The 24,188-nt window shown below is 43.0% G+C and overlaps 1 protein-coding gene across 3 annotated transcripts in view; it reads left to right on the top strand.

Annotated features, from left to right (window-relative positions):
* Positions 1–7,264: 7,264 nt before the first annotated feature.
* Positions 7,265–24,188, top strand: part of LOC121282125 (bile acid receptor-like) — a 187,439-nt gene continuing 170,515 nt past the window's right edge. For all 3 annotated transcript variants that reach the window (XM_041195611.1, XM_041195613.1, XM_041195614.1), the window contains exon 1: positions 7,265–7,373. The gene's annotated coding sequence lies outside the window, so the exon portion shown is untranslated. The remainder of the gene's footprint in view (positions 7,374–24,188) is intronic.

Raw genomic sequence — 24,188 nt, forward strand, 5'->3', positions numbered from 1 at the left:
CCACCCATGAGCCAAACTTCAGTCAAACTCAGTCAATGCAATCATCAACAATAAGGAGCTCTTCCAGTGAAATCAGTGGGCTGTGTTACACTGCAAGGTTTAAACTCCACTCCAAACTGCCCTGGAACTCTTCATCTGAATTGTGAATTGATTTTTTAAATTCATTTCTGGAATACAGGCATTGCTGACAAGTCCAGTATTTATTGCCCATCCTTAATTACCCTTGAGCAGGTGTTGGTGAGCTGTTTTCTTGAACTATTGCAGCCCTGTGGTGTAGATACACCCAAAGTGCGGTTGGGGCAAGAGTTCCAGGATTTTGGCCCAGGGACAGTGAGTTGCTGCAATATTGCTATAACAGTGATACAGTGGCAAGACAGAATGGTGTGTGATTTGAAGGGGAACATGCAGCTGGTGGTGTTCCCATATGTCTGCTGTCCTTGTCCCTCCGGGTGGTAGGGATCACAGTTTAGAAAGGTGCTGTCAAAGGATTCTGGGCGAGTTGCTGCTGTGCATTTTGTATATTGTACACACTGCTGCGACTATGCGTCGGTGATAGAGAAAGTGAATGATCAAGCAAGCTGCTTTGTCCTAGATGGCATTGAGATTTTTGTATGTTGCTGGAGTTGCACTCATCCAGGCAAGTGAACAGTATTCCATCACACTCCTGAACTGTGCCTTGTAGATGATGGACAGCCTTTGGAGAGTCAGGAGATGAGTTGCTTACCATATGACTCCAACCAATGGGAAGTTCTCCCCCTGATTTCTATTGACTTCAATTTTTACTCCAGCTACTTGATACCAGAGCTGGTCAAATGCTGCTTTGATGTCAAGGGCAGTTAGTCTCACCTCACCTCTGGAATTCAGCTCTTTGTCCATGTTTGTCCAGGCTGGAATGTGGTCTAGAGCTGAATGGTCCTGGTGAAACCCAAACTGAGTATCGATGAGCGAGTTATTAGTGAGTGAATGCTGCTTAATAGCACTGTCAATGACATCTTCCATCTCGTTGCTGATGATTGATGATAGACTAATTGGGTAGTAATTGGCCTGAACAAAAACAGAATTACCTGGAAAAACTCAGCAGGTCTGGCAGCATCGGCGGGTAATTGGCCAGGTTGGATTTCTCCTGCTTTTTGACAGGGCATACTTTGGCAATTTTTCACATTGCCGGGTCGATGCCAGTGTTGTAGCTGTAATGGAACAACTTGGCTAGGGACATCACAAGTTCTGAAGCATAAGTCTTCAGTTCACATCCTGGATATTGTCAGGGCCCATAGTCCTTGCGGTATTCAGTGCCCTCAGCCATTTCTTGATATCACATAGAGTGAATCTGATTGGTTGATGGCTGGCATCTGTGATGCTGGGGACCTCAGGAGAAAGCCGCAATGGATCATCCACTTGGCACTTCTAGTCAAATATGGTTCTGAAGATGAAGCAAATGCTTCAGCCTTGTCTTTTGCTGAAATACCACCTGCTTTAATATCCGAAGTATTATAAATACCATTGAACACTACAAACATCAGGGAAGAGCCCGATTTCTGACCGTTTTCTTGAGGCAGCCATTGATGAAGCAGTTGAAGATGGTTGGGCCTAAGACACCAGCCTGGAAACTCCTGTATTGATGTCCTGGGGCTGCGAGAATTGACAGCAGCCTACTTGTATCCTGTGGGTGCAAAGCTTCACACGCTACTTGTCATACCTGTGAGACACCCGGAGTTGTTGACTTCCTTGAACTCTGTAGAAACCACTTATGCTGAAGTTTAAATGTAAAGTTAACCAGGATCCCTGAAGCAAGGATTAAAGAACCTCAAATTGATGACTTTGGTCTAATCTTTCTTTGTTCTCAGTAACCACAATGGTCAATTTGATCCCGTCTACAGTTGTTTCTAGCTTTAACTCACAATCATCAGACTTAATATATAGAGAGAATTGTGCCAGAAAAGTCCTTGGAGATTGGTTCTCCAACACGCACTCTTTTTGTGGGGAAGTACTTGGCTTGCATTTGGCATCTGTTCATGACAAATTGATCACAGAGGACCTACCAGTTAATGAGCAAAACGTCATAGCTTAAATGTATGACTTCTATTTAAACTTGATCTTTCCTTTAAAGTGGTTCACCATGTATAAATATTAAGGTTAATTTTATCCATGCTGGAATAAGCTGCGCTCTTCAATTTAAAGAAGCATTATCTCCATTAGACTATTTGGCAAAATAACCTGGGAATATAATTCAGATTGAAATATATCACTGCAAGCAAATTGTTGTCATCACAGCAAAACTGTAACATGGGCCTAGATTTTTCAGATGGCAGAGTCTCGTTTCATGCGATCTGAAGAGTCCCTACCAACTCTGAGTTCCCCGTAGCCACTTCACACTCGAATGAGTGTTAAGTGGCTGTGGGCAAGGTTTCCGCCCCTCACTCAGTAGGAAGTCCTGCCTTAGAGAGCTGCCAGCTAGCGCTGCATGGACAAAAGAATAAATGCAGTGGGACACCTGAGACTAAGTCTGAGCACCAGAGGCTCATTTAAGTTCAATGGGTCCCAGGGTGGGAGGGTAGGGAAGGCCTGAGGGTTGTGAAGGTTGGTGTCATGGGGTAGAGGCCGATGTGTGAGGGAGTCCCAGAAGCCACCAGACCTTAAGGGGAGAGGGGGGAGCAGGGGTGCCCAACTTCAGAAGGGGGATTCTGTTGGAGGTGCACTCACCCCCACCGTTCCCACCTGGTATCTAACTCTGTTTAATTTTGACCGTCCCCCTTGCGACTTCAATCCTTCCACCAGCCTAAAAATTGAGGCTGGGTGGGAAACGGCCCTTAAGTGGCCAATAATTGGCCATTTAAGGGCCTCAATTGGGGCACGGTCGGACTTTCTGTCCAAGGTCTTGCCCGCTCCATTTTAAACTTGCTGTGTGGTAGGGGCGGGTGGTAAATTGGAGGGAATCCTGTCCCTTCAATATCACGGTCCCATCCCCGACTAAAAACCATCAGTGGCAGAGTGTAAAACCCTGGCAAGGTTATTCGTTGTCCACTGGTATAAAGACTTTACATCTTCAGAAGTTACATTAGTGGCATAGCTAAAAGAACTTCTAACCCTGCTGATTTCCTAAAGGATCACTCCTGCCAATTTGCAGACGTGTTAATCCTCAGAAACCAAGAAATCGTACAAACACATTAAAATTGAAAAGACATCACTGAAATACATGTACAATATTACTTCCTTGGAGATTTTGCCTGTCCTGTGTATCACTGTGTTGGCTCTAGGTTGGATTGGCAAACAGGATCAATCTCTTTAAGATCCATGGTCAGATAATCTGGTGACACTGCTCGTTTAAGCTTAAATATAAAACTCATATATTTGGCAAGGTACCAGAGGTCTAACACATACATCAAACTGTCCACCAACACGGGCTATCACCTTTAGGGGAGAAAAGAAGGGGTAAACTGGGTAAGCACTGTGTAAGGGGGCAGATTTGGAAAATGAAGATCTGCTTCCCATTCATTGGACATGGGCTTTACTTGCATCATGGACTACCTCACAAATCTGCTGACTGAAATTAATTAGTTTTGTTAGTCTTCCTGAACAAATGTGGGAAATTTTAATTCAACCACCACTGCCCCCCTGCCCCACCACCACCCTACTCAGCAGAAACAGAGCAGATGGACAATTTGTGACTAATGTCCTCTGATTCTGTTGCATTCCCATGGATCCTTATATTAACTGCTCCTTTTAGCAGGTGAGCAGGATAGCTGCTGGAAGCAGTGGGGCCATGCTATAGATATAATATTATTATCTGGGATAGATTCCATTCATAAGGTCTGTATGAGAAACTCTTTGTTACGACCAGGTGAGGATGGGTGCAGGGACTCCTCCCCTTTTTCCCACTTCTCAGTTGATCATAACAGTGTAATTTGAAATTTATAAGGATGAATGTACCAACTCAGCATATGTACTTTACTCTTTACATTCTGATTGCAAAGAACTCAGTCCGGCAGGGTTTCTTGAGTTTAAACGTGTAAGGGGTTCATTTTTATCGTGCTAAAAACCTACCCAGGTAATGATTTTAAAATATTAAAGAAGGTAAATACACTGTCACATGCATGCAAGAATACAAGTTGCAAAGTGGAAGAGATTAACTGTTGGTCAAATTAAGACTCAACAATAAAAGGCAAAGGTAGAAAGAGTTCACTGATTATGAGTCCTTCATTGTTATTTGTGGCTGAGGCAGTTCTTAAAGCTCTAGTCCTTGGTTTTGTTTCCTGGAAATGCTGCTTTGGAATTTGAAATCTTCTTTAGAATTTCTGTCTGCTCTTCACAATATGATATAAGTAGGCAGGGTTCACTTTAGTAGAGAAAGAGAGGCAAACAGCTTTTTTGCTGCCTTCAGATGTTCCTTGGCCAAACTGCTCCAAAGCCAGCAGAGTTTTGTAGTAAAAGAATTGCAAAAATGAAAGAATTTTAGTCATGCAATGACTGGCCATCGATACGCAATGGAAAGCAATCAATAATCTATTCATCTTAATGAAGGAGTTTCCACCTCCCATGGTCAGTCACTGACATATAATAGAGGCAGACAAGGGTTCTTAGAAGTTTCCTTGTGCATAATAAGTTTTGTGAGATATCCTTTGTTCCTGGTAGTCTTAGAGACAAAATATCTGAGGCATTTTTGTCCTTGCTGTAATGGGGTAATTCCTGAGAAAAGCAGGTGCAACATTCCACAAGGATATGCTCTAGACATGTTTATTGTAATCAACCTTTTAGAAGCTTCCAGAACCTTGGCCAACTTGCAGTTTCAAATCTCAGGTGACCTATGGTAGCCATCTTAAATCAGTCTTTGTTTTTAATAGCTAAAACTGCCATTTCTTTTTTTAAAAAGTTAAATATGTTAACTCAGTAAGTGAAATTAAAGTTTAATATTTAACATCAAAACACCTCCATAACACCTTGGGCTGAACATTATGGGGGACAGAAGACTCGCCACCCCACCTCCCCAAACCTCGTCCCTCCATCACCACCCCCACCCCACAACCCTGACCAGAAGCAGAATTCGCTCTCCAGGCGGTCTAAGCAAGGGCTGGGTGGGACTTCTGCCCCTCACTAAAGAAGAAGCCGGGCCTATGGAGCTGCCAGCCAATCGGATTAGCTGACAGCTCCACCAGTCCCGGCAGTGCCAACAGCATGTTAGTGGGTGCTGGGGACTACAAGAGGAAGAAGATGAAGACCTTGGAAACCAGGTAAGTCCAGGGTCTTGAACAGGGAGGGTTTTGACAGGTCAGGGAAGGAGGCAGATAGATTTAAGGCTGCGGGTGCGTAGGACAAATTGCAAAAGGCAGCCCCCGAGGATAGAACCTCCCACCCCCGCTTCCTTCCTGCACTTTGGAGATTTTATTTTAAAAATGTGGCTGCCCACTCCTGCCCAACTGCTCACACAAAATGTTTTATGGCATGAGCAGCATATTACCAGGGTCAATTGGCTTAGTATTTAAATATGGTGAGCAGGCACCTGCCCAACCTCCCATATTATGAGGGTGGGCTCGGGGGTGGGTGGGAAGGTGGTGGGGCCTATTTTATATGCCCCTCTGCTGAAAACACACCCAGCAAGGGCACATAAAATTTGGCCCCTTGTATCTATCTTGTCAAGCAAAATCTTTCAGGAAGAGGGACTGGATCCAGAATAGACCCAGAGAAGTAAGTTTCCTTATTTTTCAATAACTTTCATGTGGGCCAGATGAACAGAGCTGTTTCTCTAATGCTCAATATGGAACCCTTAGGCATCTACAGCTCCAGCAGGCTTCCCCCTTTTGTCTCTCCAACCACAATGCCCTCCCTCCCCACCTCATTGCCCCACCCCCCGCAATGAACCTACCCTAATGCTGGGGCTTGTTCCATCAGGTTACAAAATCCCTCTCCTGGCTGTTAGCCAGGCAGCTGTTGCCCCTGTCAGCAGGTGGAAGATTGATGTCAAACATACAGGTGAGGTCAGGAGTTTAAAACTCCTATCCTGCAGAGGACCAGATGATTTTTCTGCCTTACCTCTCTCACGCCCAAAACACTGCTGCTCACACACCAATCCTGCTCTCAGGTAAAATCAACCCCATTTGATAATATATTTGAATTCTGAGGGAGAGCACTGCTGCTCTTGGGCATTGCATCCCACAGTATAGTGCCTGATGTCACTAGCTTAGCATCAGAATGTATTCCATAGTCTGTTTTTGTGACATCTAGGATCATGGAATGGGAGCCTGGAAGAAAAAAACAAAGGGAAATAAAATAGAGAGCTGCCAAGAACATAGGACAATAAATTTAAATTCATCATGTCTCTTACCCTCTGACTACCAAAATGTTAATTGGGTTAATGTGACTTAAAAGTTAAAAAAATTGTGGTGTACTGTACTTTATTTTCCACTATTAAACTTCACTGCCAAATTTCATATGGGCCCTCAAGGTGGCTATCCATCATTTCATTAGAACATAGGTGCTTAAAAGGTACATTAATCTGCCAATATTTTTAGAGAGAGCCATACTGGCTTTAGAAGGGTTGTACAGCTTGGCAGAACAGAAGAACGGAATCAATTCCTTACAAATGCAGGAACTATTCTGGAAATTGTTTCCAATTGGGTAGCAAGTGGCTAACAATGAAGTAAGTGAACTTCTGTACTCCACTCCTGAATTGGTCTATCTCAGATGTGTTGATATTTTTTCACTCAAAGTTTTGACTAGTTCATTTCATGTAAGTGGAACAACAAGGTGCTGTGACAAGCAGCTTCTAAAGTTTCAAATCAGGCTTGGCACCCCAGGCCTGAGCACCATGGTCAGAGATGTGGAAACACTGCGCTTTGACCGTGAACTCTGGATTGTGACATCCCCAAGCGTCCTCAAACATTCCGAGAATTACATCTTTTACTCAAACTGACCGAACTGGGATTTGTTCAAATTTTTGGCTAGGACTTGATGTTTGGCACTGACACTGTATAATGAATAGAAAAATTGTTTTCTTCTGGTGCACTGCCTGCCTGTACTTACCTAAATGAGTTGGTAAAAAAATGAAGATTTGAAAACAGGGTATTTGTAGATAAACTTAATTTGGGGATCTCTGTGACCTGCCTATGGACAGCAATGATGAGCCAGTTCTGTTTGATTTATTCTCACTAGGGACTGCCCTTTCTCTGACCCAGGAGGGGGCTGTGTGGGAAGCTAGTTAGTGAGATAGGCCACTAGTGCTGTTCTGCAGAATGTCTGGAGCCAGAGTATTTGCAAAGAGCCTCTGATAAATAGGCAAAAAAGGCCTTGCTAGCTCCAGCTGGATGTCAGTGACGCTCAGAGATCACTGAATCCTCACACAACTCAGCAGGCAGAGACGTCCTGTGCTCCACCAAATACTGGTAAGTAGAATTAAAAATCTTTACTTTTATTTTTACTTTAGATTTCAATTGAGTTTTGCCGAATTATTTAAAATGCAGTTTAAATTGTGGAGAATATTACATACATGTCAAGTTTAGTTAACTCACTGAATTTCTGAAACTAAAGGTAACTTTAGGGGGACATGTGAGCAATTAACAACAATGGAATTAATTGAAGTTATGTATTATTCAGCCGATGACATGAGCTAACAATAATCTGATATATAATATCCATGTAATAAGGCCATTTAGCATATTCAGATTGTCTGCTCATAATTTTTTATAAGTTGGTTACATGTCTGTTGGATTGCACAATTTTCCCAATATTACTGCAACAACTATGATTCAAAAAAGTTCTTAATTGACTATGAAGTGCCTTGGGATCTCCTGAGGTAGCAAAGGGCACTATTTAAATGCAAGTTCTTTCTTTAACAGTGCATTAACATTTACATGTACAGTTGTCACTGTCTAATAACAAGGACATAGCATTGCAGTCCTGGATACATCATTACATAAAGCATTACTCTTTGAAGACCAGTCAGTTCGTCATTTGGCTTGAATTTATTACTGGTGATATTAGAAGACAAATGTTCGTCAGGCATTCTGTCCCCTATTTTAATACAGGTATTAACACAGAACAGAGAAGTCACAAGAACACTTAAAGTTTCTGCACACCTTTTTAATAGTCATGTCACATGGTTGTAAATGAATGTATATTTAATTTCTCTAATTGTAATCCAAAATGACCGAGCATTTTAGCTTAAGTACTTTCACAAATTGATACTTCAAAGGGTATACAATACATATCAAAAGAGTTAAATGCAAATCCCAAAGTGCCAGGATTCATTGATTCTATGATAACGTGGGATATTTCCACTGCACAGTGCTAGCCAAGTACACAAGAGGAGAAAGAACAATGTATTATATATACCTGTCAATCACGCACAACGGCCATCAAGCCACATAGAGCATCCCACAGTGATTTTAGAAACCATGATAAGGTTCAAGGTATTATTTGTTACCATAAAATAACCAGTATCGCATTGTTACTGCTGTGCTACTTATGTGAAAGGCAACCATGGTTTGTACAGTACTTGTGAAAGAACACTGGTAAACCCAATGGCTGATGAAGTACCTTTGAAAGCTAAGAGCTTTTTATGTTCATTGTAATGCGGATAAGTCACAGGCACAGTAAAAATTGCTATCTAACTCAACAAGTGACACTTTGTTTAGCTATTGCGAAACCTTGATTAAGGGCCAAAGCCCATAGTACAGGACTCCACCAAGGTTGAAGCCAGTATAACAAGTAAAAGAAAAGTGGTGACTAGGTGGTTGATTTTTAAAAGTATTTATTGAATATAGGAAGAAAGAAAGACTGGTCTAGAGTCAATGGTTCAGAATTTTCAGGTCTTGGGAGATGTTAGGACTTGTCTTGGTTTTAAAACAATGAGAATGCAACAAGAAAGAAGAGTAATAAAGTGTACTATACTTCCATCCAAAGAGGAACAAAGTATTATCAATAATAACACAATCAAGAAAGTTTGCAATGGAAAGGAAGAGAGAGAGATTAGAGTTAAGAGTATGAGAGAAGTACTCGAAGAATCTCCCCAAGTATGGGAAGCATATTCAAGATTTGGACTGAATTGAACTTTATGGTGAGCCAAGAGTTGTTGATAGACGATTGCATTCTGTTGAGTGACAGCTGTGTTTGAGGTGAAGTCTCCTCATCCAGTGTAGGTATTTAACATATTTCATCGTTGACTTGAATTTTGTCAGGCTTCCAAATTATGATTTTCTTTAATGTATGGTTTTATATAAAGGCTCTATATAAATGCAGGTTGTTGTTGATATTAAAAGGATGGAGCTGTGGAAAATGTTACCAAATTCAGTGTAAATTTAATTGCAGATCAGTGCTGATCCTGGGACTAAAATCCAAAAACACTGGAAATATGCAGCAATCAGAAAGAATGATAGGTTAACAATTTGGATGGAGATTTCCATCAGAACACAGCAACATACCCTTTTCAGTTTCCAACAAGCATATTATGCACTTAAGGCTTTTACTTCAACTCTTAGCAAATATAATGCTTTTTCTTACATAATAAGTTTAAAATAGAAACAGGGAATGAAACTTCCACACAGATGGAGGTGTGTGGAGTTGGGCTTTTACAAGTTGCTTTGACCTTCCCATGACTCTCCCCCAAATCCACCATAACAGGAGTGGGTGAGGTTCAGTAATTCCCAACATACATTTCCAGCAGGAGGAAGACTTTGAGAGTGGAAGCCCAAAGTCAAAATCAGGCTAAGGAATGCCCTCTATGGTCTTTCTTCCATTGGCAAATGTCCCTTCTTGGATCAATATTGTAATGATCTTTTTTTAATGTAGGGCCTACTTAAAGCCCAGAGTCAAATCCTTATGTTCCTTTTGTAAATTTTCTCACTACTTATGTGCAATAAAACCTTGTCTGTTAGATCCCTCCCCCACCAATTTCCTGCTACAAGAGATTATGTAAATTAGGTAAGATATGAAGCGCAGAAACAGGTCATCAAGCAACCAGTCCATGCCAGTATTCATGCTCCACACGAGCCTCCTCCCATCTATTCTCATCTAATTCTTATCAGCTTGGCCCTTTATTCTCTTCTTCCTCAGATATTTATTTAGGGTTATCTTATTCACTTCAACCAATCCCTGTGGTAGCAAGTTGTGCTTTCTCACCACTCTCTGGATAAAGAGGTTTCTTCAGAATTCCCTATTTGATTTCTTCGTAACTATCTTATATTGATGATCTCTTGCTCTTCCCCACAGTGGAAAGACTATCTCTGATTTGAATTTTTACCTGCCGATTGGAATGGGAGGAAGTGAGGGCAATCCTGAGGTGGGAATGGCTTGTTCCTGAAGAGGGAGCGGGAAGGTTTAATTGGGGGGGTATTGATCAGTTGGGGGAGCGATCCCAAAGGGGCTATTGATCCTGGGGCCATGGGGGGTTGTATTTTGAGGCCAGAGGTGGGGTCAGAGGCCTCAGTTAGGGTGACTGGATGTGTGTGATCTTATTTTACTTACCAAAATGTAATATCTCATATATACCTGTAATATCTCATATATACCTGTGTTGAAAGTCATTTCCCAATTATATAGTCATTCCACATGTTCACTAACCTCATGCTGTCAGAGGTCTGCAGTGGCGGCGATTGGAGGCCTCATGGGAAAGGTCAGGGGTAGGTACCTGATCATGGGATTCAGGCAGGCATACTGGATCCAGGAGGTGGGGTAAGGGCACTCACCTCCATCAAATTCTCCATCAAATTGGATGTAACTGCTGGGTTTCCCGAAGCCAACACCAGTTAAATTTAAAAAGCTGAATGATGATGAACTCTGTAGCCTTATATCATGTATAAAGTACCAACCCCCCTCCTTGGAATGTTTGGTCATCTGCCCACTTTCTCACCCTGTATCCACTCTTTCCAAAGCATTTTGTAATTTTGAAGGCTCCTATTAGCTTACCCCTCAGCCTTCTCTTTTCAAGAGAAGAGAACCAGCCTGTTCATCCTTTCCTTGTCGGTGTAACACTGCTGTTCTGATATTTCCAGTATCTCTATATTCAATTTATAATATAGCAGCCAGAATTATACACAGTACTTCTAGCCAAGGCTCAATATAAGTTAAGTTGGACTTCTCTACTTTTCAATTCTATTGTTCTAGGCATAAAGACTATTGGTAGGTTTGTTTTTTTATGACCTTATTAGCGTGAGTTACGTAATTATACTCCCAGATCCCTTTTCTCCTCTTCACAATTTAGATTCTTATTTTCTGAGTACTATGTGATCTCCTTATTTTCTTACCAAAATGTAACACCTCATATTTAACTGTTTTGAACTTCATTTCCAAATAATGTGGCAATTCCACAAGTTTACTAACATTTTCTTTAATTTATTACAGTCCACCTCAGTATTCACAAATATCCTCCAATGTGACTGTGTCCACAAATTTAGAAACTGTAGTTTTGATTTCAAAGTCTAGATTGTTAATACAAGTTGGAAGCAACAATGGTTCCCAGCACTGATCTTTGTGGAATACCGCCTTCTACCTCAGCCACTCTAAATAATTACCCTTGACCCACTGCTCTCTACAACAGCTAGCTGTCCCCTGATTTTACATGCTATGACCTGATTAATTAGTCTATTATGTGGCACCTTATCAAAGACCTTTTGAAAATCTAAAGGAATTACATCTACTGGATCACCCTTGTCTATGATCCCTGTTAACTCTTCATAAAATTCAAGGAGAAATCCATGCTGATTATTCATTATTGTTTTGGGTTCCTGTTGTTTTTCTACTTCCTTCTCGAGTAGGAATTCTAATACCTTGTGACTGGTCAATAGTTCCTTGCATATGTTCTATTTCTCACCTTAACTATAGGTATAACATTAGCTAGCCCCAGTCCTCTGGCACTACACCTTTTCTAATATGTGCTTAAATATATATAATATTGTGTCTGCTATCTCTTCTCTAGATTCCTGTAAAATGCAAAGATGCAATCAGAATGGATCTTGGGTTTTATCTCTTTGAGTTTCAATAATTTATTTAATATTAGTCTTCTATTTTAATTGTGGTTAGATTATCTCTAATCCCATCATCCAATATCTTGTTGACTTTCCTTTTTCCCTGATAACTATTGAAGAAAAATAATTATTTAATGCTTCTGCCATTTCACAATCGCTGCCTATAATTATATCTTATCAATCCTTTAGCGGCCCTATTCCCATTCTGACTTTCCTTTTCCATTTATGTGCCTGTAAAATTTTTTACTATTTTGTTTTAGTTTCCTTGATAATTTAATTTCATAGTTCCTCTTTGCATTACTAATTTGACTTCTCTCTTAATCTCTTAATATTCTCCCTTGTAATGTTTCCTTTGCTTTCATTGCATTTAATTTTCTCCTTAACTCTTTATTCATCCATGGTGCCTCTAGAGTGTTTAGTTTTTCTTTGAGTTTTAGTGGAATATATTTTTCTTGGACTCTGTTGAACACAATTTTAATTCTTGGTGCTGTTCTGCAACATTGTTTGCCAATATTGCTGTCCATTTTATTTTCCCAAATTCTACTCTTGGCCCCTCAAGATCAGTTTTTCTTCAATCTAATATTCTGGACCTTACCATACTTAAGTCCTTGTCAATTATTCTTTTAAAGTGTACTATATTATGCGCAATGTATATGTATATTATGTATATTGTATTATTCTACTTCTCTTATCTTCTATGGCTCACTCCCCTTTACAAGATCCAGTAGTGAATCCTTTCTTGTTGGACTTTTTACATATTGGGTTAGAAAACGTTCTGTGTGCATTGTAGAAGTTATATTTCCTAATTCCTTTTACCAACCACTTCTGGCCAATTAATTTTGTGATAGTTGAAATCCCCATCATTATTTTTACTCATTCCCCTAACTTATTGTGTATTTCCTTCTGCACTTCCCTTCCACTATGAGGTGATCTATAGTCTACTCCTGGGGGCGGTTAGTTCAGTTGGCTACAAGGCTACTATGTGGGTCAGACCAACAGCACCAGGTTTGATCCCGTATCTGCCTGAAACAGACTCAAGGCCTCCATTCCCTATCCATAGTAAAAAAATCATGGCAATTTGCTGTGGTTCGGCAAATAATCACCAAGGCCCTACCTTCGAGTGGGGAACTCAAGAAGAACATATCTACCTCTACTAGCATAATTAATCTTTTGTTAGATTTAATCTCTTTCCATATGTCTTAATGATGGATGGATCACTTCTTTTCTGCTCTAATAATGTTACCTCTAATAAGTATAGCTATTCAACCTGCCCTTTTCCCCTCTCTAAGATTCCTAAATATCTTATATCCTGCAATGCTTATCCTAATCCTGATTTTTCTGCAGCCATGTCTCAGTAATTACTGCCTTATCTGGTTCCCCAAAATGTATTATAGCTTTCACCTGTCTTGTTCTATTATGTTTACTGTGGTGCATTTCTGTTCTGATGATTTAACTCATTTTTAATACAGTCCTTCCCACTTTATTTTTAACCATGATTCATTGAGCCGCTTGGATCTCTAGCCCAAGTTAAATTAAACCATCTCATATTGTAACCCTTATCAACCCTCTCCAAGAATATGAGAACAGACTAGCGCCAAACATAAAAGTGAACCTTAAAGTCTTTTATGAGTATAAATAGTAAAATGATGGTCAAAAGTGGGGTGAGGCTGATTACTGACCAGAAATGGTTGAGTGCATGGCTAAGGTTCCAAATAAATACAAATGTCAGACTTGCATCTGTCTTCACTAGAGGAGAGGATGCTGCCCATATGGCAGGAAAGGCGCAGTCAGTAATGACATTGGGCTGAATTCTAAGGTTGGCGAGTGGGGCTAGAGCCCACTCGCCGACGCGTAAAATGACACACAGTGACGTTGGGCGTGCATCCCGATGTCACCGCGCATCATTTAGATTGTCGGTTCGGCAGACGCGCAGCTGAGTCAGCTGCGCGCCTGTCAAACTGTCAAAGGCCTATTAAGGCCATTTAAATAGTCATTAACTCAATTAAATGAGCTGCCTGTTGAAATTTAAGCTTGGCAGGCAGGTGAAGAGCCCAGGCGGCCTTCGCATTTTTCATGAAACCTCATCCACAGGTGGGATGAGGTTTCATGAAGTGTTTTAAAATGTAATAAAAATTTTTACATTCATTCTTTGTGACAGTGTCACAAGAGGGGACATGTTTCAAAAGTTTTTTCCTTCCTTTATTTAAACTTACACATGTCAAACGGATCTCCCTGAGACATGGAGGTGCCTCAGGGAGATCTCTGTGCTCTTTGGCACGCATGCGCGAAAGAGCACAGGGAACCACTCAGGGGATCCCCCCACCCGCACAGAAAGTGCACAGCGCTTCCGGGCGCGTGTCACAATGGGAGGGTTAAGGCCCGCCCACGTAAAATGGCAGCACGTCCCCGATCTGGGGCACCGATTGGGTTTGCGCCCGCCCCTACACATCACCCCCGACAGGGGTTTAATTTTTTCCATTGGGCAGGAGAGAAATAGACCAAGAGGAGATACTCACAGCTTAGGCAGTCCACAAAGTAGAAAAGTTACCTGGACCAGATGGAGTGCACCCTAGGTTGCTGAAACAGATATTAGGAACTAGAGATGATTTTAAGTAAGTTATTTTTGTATTTGTGGGTGTTAGAACAAGATATAGCTTTAAGTTTAATTTATATTCTTTTTCATTTGTGTGTTAAGAAAGGTGAAACCTGGGTTTGTTTCAGTTTAGAGTTTTTGTAAGATGGAGCCAGCAAGTCTGGGGGCCTATTTATATACATGCATTTATAATGAGGTTTTAGGACTCTTAAAGTGAAGAGATGGGTTACCAAGGGGTTAGTTGTAAGGGAAGTTAAAACAAAAAACATAGAAAAATCTGTGCTGTTGCTTAGCAACAGGGGATCAGAGAGATACCCACAGAGACACAGAGAGAGGCAAGAAAAGCAGTTTTTAGTTTGAATTGGTATGAGTATACCACAGAGTGAAGATTGAAAAGGTCTAAGACTTTCTCTAGCTGGAAATGACAACAGACTGCTGTGGAACTGAGTTTAGTGAACTCATATGTCTTGCTCTAAAGTTAAAATAATAGTGAACTTAGAGCGAGTTTTCTGGATATCTTAAGGGAGATATCCATTGTGGAAGGGCTTCTACTGAATGTTCAGATATCTACTGGAAATGAAACCTCTTTGTAACCTAACCAGCTCTACCGCTGGCGTGGAAATATTGGTGCCTCTTCACTGGAGTATTGAGTTAGTGAGCTGGGATTAAAGGAATAGCGCGAGTTTGAATCATCTTTCCCCAGGTGTCTGTGTTGAAATCTTTCCAACCTTTTGTTATTAATTCATGGGATGTGGCCATCGCTGGCTATGCCAACATTTATTTCCCATTCCTAACTGCTCTTCAGAGGTTGGTGGTGAGCTGCCTTCTTGAACCGCTGCAGTCCATGTGGTGTAGGTACACCCACGGTGCTGATAAGGATGGTGCTCCAGGATTTTGACCCAGCAATATAGTGATATATTTCCAAGTCAGAATGGTGAGTGACTTGGAGGGGAACTTCTAGGTAGTGGTGTTCACATGCATCTGCCGCCTTTGTCCTTCTAGATGGTAGTGGTCGTGGGTTTGGAAGGTGCTGTCTGAGGAGTCATGGTGAGTTCCTACAGTGCATCCTCTAGATGGTACACACTGCTGCCACTGTGCCTCGGTGGTGGAGGGAGTGAATGTTGGTGAATGTGGCGCCAATCAAGAAGGCTGCTTTGTCCTGGATGGTGTCAAGCTTCTTAAGTGTTGTGGGAGCTGCACTCATCCAGGCAAGTGGAGAATATTCCATCACGCTCCTGACTTGTGCCTTGTAGATGGTGGACACGCTTTAGGGATTCAGGAGGTGAGTTACTCGTCACAGGATTCGTAGCCTCTGACCTATTCTTGAAGTCACAGAATTTATGTGGCTAGTCCAGTCCAGTTCAGTTTCTGGTCAATGGTAACCCCAGGATGTTGATAGTGGGGTATTCAGTGATGGTAATGCCATTGAATGTCAAGGGATGATGGTTAGATTCTCCCTTGTTGGAGATGGTCATTGCCTGGCACTTGTGTGGCATGAATGTTACTTACCACTTGTTAGACCAAGCCTGGGTATTGTCCAGATCTTGCTGCATTTGGACATGGACTACTTCAGTACCTGAGGAGTCATGAAAGGTGCTGAACATTATGCAATCATCAGCAAACATCCCCACTTCTGACCTTATGATGGAAGGAAGGTCATTGATGAAGCAGCTGAAGATGGTTAGGCCAAGGACACTACCCTGAGGAACTCCTGCAGTGATGTCCTGGAGCTGAGATTATTGATGTCCAAAAACCACAAGCATCTTCCTTTGTGCTAGGTATGACTCCAACCAGTGGAGAGTTTTCCCCTGATTCCCAGTGACTCCAATTTTGCTAGATCCCACACTCAGTCAAATGCTGCCTTGATGTCAAGGGAAGTCACTCTCGCGTCACCTCTGGAGTTCAGCTGTTCTTTCCATTTTTGAACCAAGGCTGAAATGAGGTCAGGAGCTGAGTGGCCTTGATGGAACTCAAACTGACCATCAGTGACCAGGTTATTGCTAAGCAAGTGCCGCTTAATAGCATTGCTGATGACCCCTTCCATCGCTTTACTGATGATTGAGAGTAGCCTAATGGGGCGGTAATTGGCTGAGTTTTGGATTTGTTCTGCTTTTTTGTGTACTGCACATACCTGGGTAATTTTCCACATCGCTGGGTAGTTGCTAGTGGAACAGCTTGGCAAGGGGCATGGCATGTCCTGGAGCACAAGTCTTCAGTACTGTTGCGGGAATATTGTCAGAGCCCATAGCCTTTGCACTATCCAGAGCCTTCAGCCATTTCTTGATATCACGTGGAGTGAATCAAATTGGCTTAAGATTGGCACCTGTGATGCTGGGGACCTCTAAAGGAGTCCAAGATGGATCATCCACCATTGGCATTTCTGGCTGAAGATTGTTGCGAATGCTTCAGCCTTATCTTTTGCACAGCTGTGTTGCGCTCTCCCATTATTGGGGATGGGGATATTTGTGGAGCCTGCTCCTCCAGTGAGTTGTTTAATTGTCCACCGCTGTTCATGACTGGATCTAGCAGGACTGCAGGGCTTAGACCTGATCTATTGGTTATGGGATTGCTTAGCTCTGTCTATCACTTTCTGGTTATGCTGTTTGGTACACAAGTAGTCCTGTGCTGTAGCTTCACCAGATTGGCACCTCATTTTTAGGTATGCCTGGTGCTGCTCCTGACATGCCCTAGTGCACTCTTCCTTGAACCAGCATTGACCCCCTGACTTGGTGATCATGGTAGAGTGGGGGATATGTCGGGCCATGATGTTACAGATTGTGGATGAGTACAATTCTGCTGCTGTTGATGGCCCACAGCGCCTCATGGATGTGCAGTCTTGAGTTGCTAGATCTATTCGAAATCTATCCCATTTAGCACAGTGGTAGTGTCACTCAACATGATGGAGTGTATCCTCAATGTGAAGACGGGACTTCATCTCCACAACGACTGTGCGGTGTCACTCCTACCGAAACTGTCGTGGACAGATGCACCTGCGGCAGGCAAATTGACGAGGTGAAGTCAAGTATGTTTTTCGCTCTTGGTTCCCTCACCACCAGCCACAGACCCAGTCTAGCAGCTACGTCCTTTAGGACTTGGCCAGCTCGGTCAGTAGTGGTGCTACTGAGCTACTCTTGGTGATGGACATTGAAGAACCCCACCCAGAGTACATTCTGTGCTCTTGCCACCCTAAGTGCTTCCTCCAAGTGATGTTCAACATGGAAGAGCACTGATTCATCAGCTGAGGCGGGGAGGTGGGGCAATACATGATAATTAGCAGGAGGTTCCCTTGTCCATGTTTGTTGTCTAGTGTAATGTAGTTAGTTTCCTGTTTATTACATTTTATCTTTTTGTTAAAAAATCAACAGCAGTCTCCTATGAATCTGTTTCAGTAAGTACCCTCCACCAAAGGAATGGTTGCTAAATTTGCTGGCAACACAAAGATAGGTAGGAAAGTAAAATGTGAAGAGGGCATAAGGAAGCTACAAGGTGACATAGATAGGTTAATTGAATGGGCAAATATCTGGCAAGTGGAGTACAATGTGAAATTGTTCATTTGGTAGGAAGAATAAAAAAGAAGCTAATTATCTAAATGGTGAGAGATTGAAGAGCTTTGAGATTCAGAGGGATCTTAGTGTCCTAGTGCATGAATCACAAAAGGCTAGTGTACAGGTCAACAAGTAATTAGGAAAGCTAATAGAATGCTATCATTTATTGTGAGGGGAATTGATTACAAAAGTAGGGACATTATGCTTCAGTTCTACAGGGCATTGGTGAGACCACATCTAGCGTACTGTGTATAGTACTGGTCTCCTTATTGAAGGAAAGATGTAAATGCATTAGAAGCAGTTCAGGGAAGGTTTACTGGACTAATATCAAAAATGGTTGGGTTGTCTTACAAGGAAAGGCCAGACAGATTAGGCTTGTATCCACTGGAATTTAGAAGACTAAGAGGCGATTTGATTGAAACCTTTAAGATCCTGAGGGGACATGACAGGGTGGGTGTGGAGAGGATGTTTTTTCTTGTGGGAGAATCTAGAACTAGGGGGTCACTGTTTAAGAATAAGGGCCACTCATTTAAGACAAGAGATGAGGAGAAATTTTTTCTCTCAAGGGATAGTGAGTCTTTGGAACTCTTCCTCAAAAGGAGATGGAAGCAGAGCCTGAATATTTTAAGGCAGAGCCAGATAGATTTTTGATTAACAATGGGGTGAAAGGTTATCGGGGGTAGGCAGGAATGTGGGGTTGAGGTTTCAGTCATATCAGTCATGATCTTATTGAATGGCAGAACAGGCTCAAGGGGCCAAGAGGCCTACTCCTGCTCCTAATTTGTATGTTTAAAATAAAAATGGCCTATCAAGCCCGGTTCCATTCTGAGATCAGACTTGTCCAGTAATAACATCAACTGGACCATAACATAAGTAAGGGTGGAAATTGCAAAGGCTCTGGCCACAATCTTCCAGTCCTCCTAAGGTATGAAAGGGGTGCCAGCGGACTAAAGGATTGCACATGTTTACAGCTGTTTTTTTATTAAAAACAAGAGATAGAACGATAAACCCAGGAGCCAAAGGCCAGTCAGCCTAAAGTTAATGGTAGGGGAATTTTTATAGACAAAATTAAATGGTACTTGGAAAAATATGTGCCAATAATGCAAAGCCAGTACAGATTTGTTAAAGACAAATCAAGTTTGACTAACTTGATTGAGTTCTTTGTTAAAGAAATAGAGTGTTGATGAAGGTAGTACAGTTGATGCTATGTACATGGGCTTTCAAAAGTCATTTGATAAAGTAACGTGAAATAGATTTGTTAGCAAAATTAAAGACCATGGCATTAAAAGGGCAGCAGCAGCATGGATACAAAATTGCTCAGGGGGTGGGGGGCTGAAAAGAGATCAGTGGTGAACCATTGTTTTTCAGGCAGGAGAGAAGTATGCAATGGTGTGCAGTATTAGAACCATTGCCATTTTTAATATATATTAATGACCTGGACTTGGATACACAGGTCATAATTTTTATGTTTGCAGATGATAGAAAACTCAGAAATGTGGTAAATGTGGAATCATAACAAACTTCAAGTGGACAAAGACAGACTGCTGAAATTGGAAAACACATGAAAGATGAATTTTAATGCAGAGAAGTGTGAAGTGATGCATTTTGATAGGAACAATGAGGAGGGGCAATATAACTAAATTATATAATTTTAAGGGAATGCAGGAACAGAGAGCCCTGGGGGTACATGTACACAGGTATTTAAAGTTGGCAGACAAGTGGAGAAGGCTATTAATGGAAGCATTGAGATCCTTGGCTTTATTAATAGAAAATAGCATACAAAAGCAACGAGGTTATGCTAAACCTTAGTACATCACTGGTTACGCCACAGCTGGAGTATTGTGTTCATTTCAGAGCACCTCTCTTTAGGGAGGATGTCATGACCTTAAAGAGACTATTAGAATAGTACCAGGGATGAGGGAGTTCTGTACTAGGAAGAGACTTGCATTACTGGGGTTGTTCTCCTCAGAGAAGTGAGAATTATGAGAACACTTGATAGAAGTGTTCAAAATCATGAATGGCTCTGATTGAATAAATAAGACAGAAAAGTCAATAAGATTTAAGGTATTTGGCAAAAGAACCACAAGAAACATTTTTTTAATGTGGCAAGCTATTATGATTTGGTCTACGCTGACTGGAAGGGTGGTAGAAGCAGATTGAATTGTAACACTCTTCAAAGAATTGAATAAGTGCTTGTAGGGACAACATCTGGGGCAATGGAAAAGAGCAGGGTAGGCGAATTAATTGGACCAGCATGATCTGATGAACGGCCTGCTTCTGTGTTGTATCGTTCTATGATTGTAATTACTCTGTGCACAGCGAATAGCATAAAAATGAACAGCACAACATGCAGTGTATAATATATAATGTAAAACATGCAGTGTAGAACATACAACATGCAGAATATGTAATGTACAACAAAAGATATGGAGCTCACAGTACAGAGTGAGCTCTGAGTTGCATAATGCATCAAGTATGGCAATTATTTTTTCAGTGTAAAGCACATTGTGCCCAATATAAAATATACAGGAACACCAATCTCAGTTGGCACAGGATGGAACAAGTGTAGGCTGTGCGCTGTATTGTGATAACTCAGCGTGTCTGAGACCCTATAACATTTAAATTCTATCATTGATATCTGACAGCTCCCTTTCACAGAGTCCAGGTCAAGTTCATTGAATTACATCAGATTTTAACAGCATATCAGTGACAAAAACATAAACATGCATTGATTTATCTGGCAAAAGAAAGACATATTTATATGATGTCTTTCACAAGGACTTCCCAAAGCACTTTACAACCAGTGAAGTACTTTTTGAATTGTACTCACTGTTGTAAAGAAGGAAATGTGGAAATCAATTTTTGTGCAACAAGGTCCCACAAACAACAATACAATAATGACCAAGACCCTAATCTTCCGCAAAGCTGCAATCATCATTGGAATGCTGCTCTGCTCAAAACTTTGCACACCTAGTCGCTGCTCAGCATTTCTTGCCGGGTTTCCTAAACCCAGCTTCTCCAGAAATGTGGAGCACAGCGTCCATCAGAGAGCTCCATCGCAGCACAGTCATGTCAGGGGAAGACAAGACATGGCCCCTCTCTATGGAACTAACTACCATACAGTAAGTTTAAAGATCTAGTGTGAATTTTAGTGAATGAGTGAATAGGTAGGGTGGTACAGTGGGCAGGTGGGTGAGGTAAGTAGATAGAGAGGGTGAAGTGACAGGTGGGTATGGTGGTAGGAGGTTGAGTGGCAGGTGGATAGGGTGGTCTCCAACTCAGAGTCAGAGACATTCGTGGAGGGACCCAGGGAGCAGAGTGGATAGGGTTGGGGTTGGATAGGGCAGCAGGTGGGTGAAATGATAGGTGAGTAGGGTGGCAAGTGGATAGGGGTAGAGGTGGGTAGGGTGACAGATGGGTAGGGTGGTAGGTGTGTAGGGCTGTAGGTGGGCAGGCTACTAGGTAGATAGGGTGGTAGGTGTGTAGGGTGGCAGGTGGGTGGGGTGGTAGGTGGGTAAGGGTGCCAGGTGGGTGAGGTGGTAGGTGGGTAGACTGGCAGGTAGGTAGGGTGCCAGATGAGTAAGATGATAGGTGGCTAGAGTGGCAGGTGCATAGGGTGTGTGAGGTGGTAGGTGGGTAAGTGGTAGGTGGGTAGGAGGTAGATGGGTAGGGGGTAGGTGGGTAAGGTAGTAAGTGTGTTAGGTGGTAGCTGGATTGGGTCAGGAGGGATTCCCCAGGTGGTGGGGGGACGTAGTCAGGACTTGTCGGGGAGGTGTAGTCAAGTCAGGTGGGCCTAGGAGTAGTCAGGGGTCAGGGGAGACAATCAGGCAAGGGTGATTCAAGGGGTTAGTTGGGGTATCGAGGGGAAGTTGGGGGGAAGTTGTGGGGAGGGGGTGGTGGGGTGGTTGGTATGAGTGGTTGGAGAGTTACCTAGGAGTCAGACTAGGACTTTTCTATCTAACATTTCCTGGGTAATTATCCAGGTAAATAAATCAGAACTATCCAAAGTCTCTGCCTCTAACTCAGAGTCAGAGACATTTGCGGGGGGACCCAGGGAGCAGGGGAATTGCCTATCAGAAGTTCAAACTTCCCAGGCAATTCCCATGGAGGTCAGCATTTCAAGACTTCTGTGGGGCTCCAACATGCATCTAGGGTCAAACGTCCAGTCTCCGACAATACGGAGTCCTGAAGATCTAGGCCCAGATAACTATGGGTTGAGGGATAAATATTGACTGAGACACAAGGGAAATCTCCACTCTTCTTTATAGTAGTGCCATTGGATCTTTTACCTCCACCTGAGAAGGGTGATGGGACCTTGGCTTATCATCTTGTATGAAAGACAGCACCGGCAACAGTACTGCACTGAACTGGCAACCTTGAATATGTGGTCAAGACTCTGGAGCCAAACTTCCTTCTGTAGGGAGATGCCCAGTCTCTTAACTTTTGAATGCCTTAGACTTCTATGTTCTGCCCTGACATCCATAGCAGGGTGGAGACAGCCTGTGCAATAGTTGGCCTTGTTGCCTCTGATGACTTTGGCGTGTATCCTCTGGACAGCCGAGGCCTTGGGAGCCCAGACTTGCTTTGGTTGTCCTCCTGTGGGCCAGCTGTGACAGAGGACAAGGTTGAGAGGGTCACAGGCAAAAAGGACTCAGAGGGAGAGGACAGCATCTGAGATTCCTGAGTGGATAATCCATGGGTATCTAGCTGCTGCTCATCCTCTGTTCGGGTGCCCGGCCTGACTCCTTGAAGGGTAGGAGCACTGAGGAGGATGTCGAGGTGCCCCGTTTCCTGCTCATGTTGCCACTGCAGGAAATCACCCACGGCTACCGTGGCGGCGTGCAGGTCTGCACACATCTCTGCATTCTGCTGGACTAGGGTCTCCACGGCGTCCGCCATCCTTCCCATGGAGACCGCCATACACGCACGTGTGGGCACCAGTTCATCAGAGAGCAGGTGGATGCTCTCCTCCAACTCATGTGCCACTCTGTTGAGGGCTTCCAATAGCTCTATGTGATGTTCCCCTGCTGTCTGTTGACTCTACATGATGAGTTGGAAGGCCAAATCTAGAGTTTCATCATCTGACTCAGACCTCACAGATGGCTCTCCCCCCAGCAGTCCTCCAAGTGCCGGGAAGCTCAGCTGAACTTGCCTCCTCCTGCTGCAGACACATGTCCATGTGGTAACCACCAGATTGTGAACCAGAGCTAGCTCTAGATCTAGGTCCCACCGAGGTGTGTCCCTGTGCTGGTGGATGGTGTGGGTAAACACTGTCAGGGGTCTTCCAGGGTGCTTATTTCCAGCTCTTCAATGGAGGAGGTATCCTTTTGGAGGTGTGAACCTGGATGGAGCTGAGGGACTGAATGGCTGAGGGTGCTGCTTGGCAGAGCTCCCTGTGAACCAAAGTAAAGATAAGTAGTGCATGGCAGCAGAGTTAAAAGCAGGAGAGAGAGCACCTACATTCGTGTTGAGAGAGGGATGATGCGGTGCAGGATCCTCTGGTGGGTGTTTGCTGCTGACCTCACCTTCGCCACAGGCATGGTCCACATCCTCACCAGTCAGTGCGATGGCACACTGCTCAAAGAAAGTGAGGGGTCTAATGTGGGCCACTCTACCCCTGGACTGGGACCTCTCCCTGCTGCTGTGAGCCAGCTTTTCATCATGAAAACAGATGGAGAGAGTGTGGCACTGCATGGAATGTTTGTGTGGTGAGCGGAGCCATGGACAGGATAAGAACGTGAGCTCGAGAGGATCCAAGCCTGATGGAGATGTGAGGGTGTGTGAGAGTTAGTGGTTTTATCCCTTGAGGCGTAAGATCCCTGTGGATGTGTGATGGGTTTGTGAGTGTGTGAGTTAAGAGTGGAGCGAAGAGCGACTTACCCTGGCGGAACAGAGGAGATCATTCATCCTTTTTCGGCACTGTGTGGCTGTCCACTTTTGGAGGGCAGTGGCACTGACAACTGCCACCCATGCTAAATTAGTGATGTTGCTACCCCACCTGCGGCCAGAGTTGGGGTAGAGGACATCAGGGCGGGCCTCCACGTCATCCAAAAGGCGCTCGAGGGATGTGTCATTAAACCGGGAGCTGCGTTTCGGGGC

The sequence above is a fragment of the Carcharodon carcharias genome, chromosome 9, assembly GCF_017639515.1.
Source record: "Carcharodon carcharias isolate sCarCar2 chromosome 9, sCarCar2.pri, whole genome shotgun sequence".
Classification (NCBI taxonomy): domain Eukaryota; kingdom Metazoa; phylum Chordata; class Chondrichthyes; order Lamniformes; family Lamnidae; genus Carcharodon; species Carcharodon carcharias.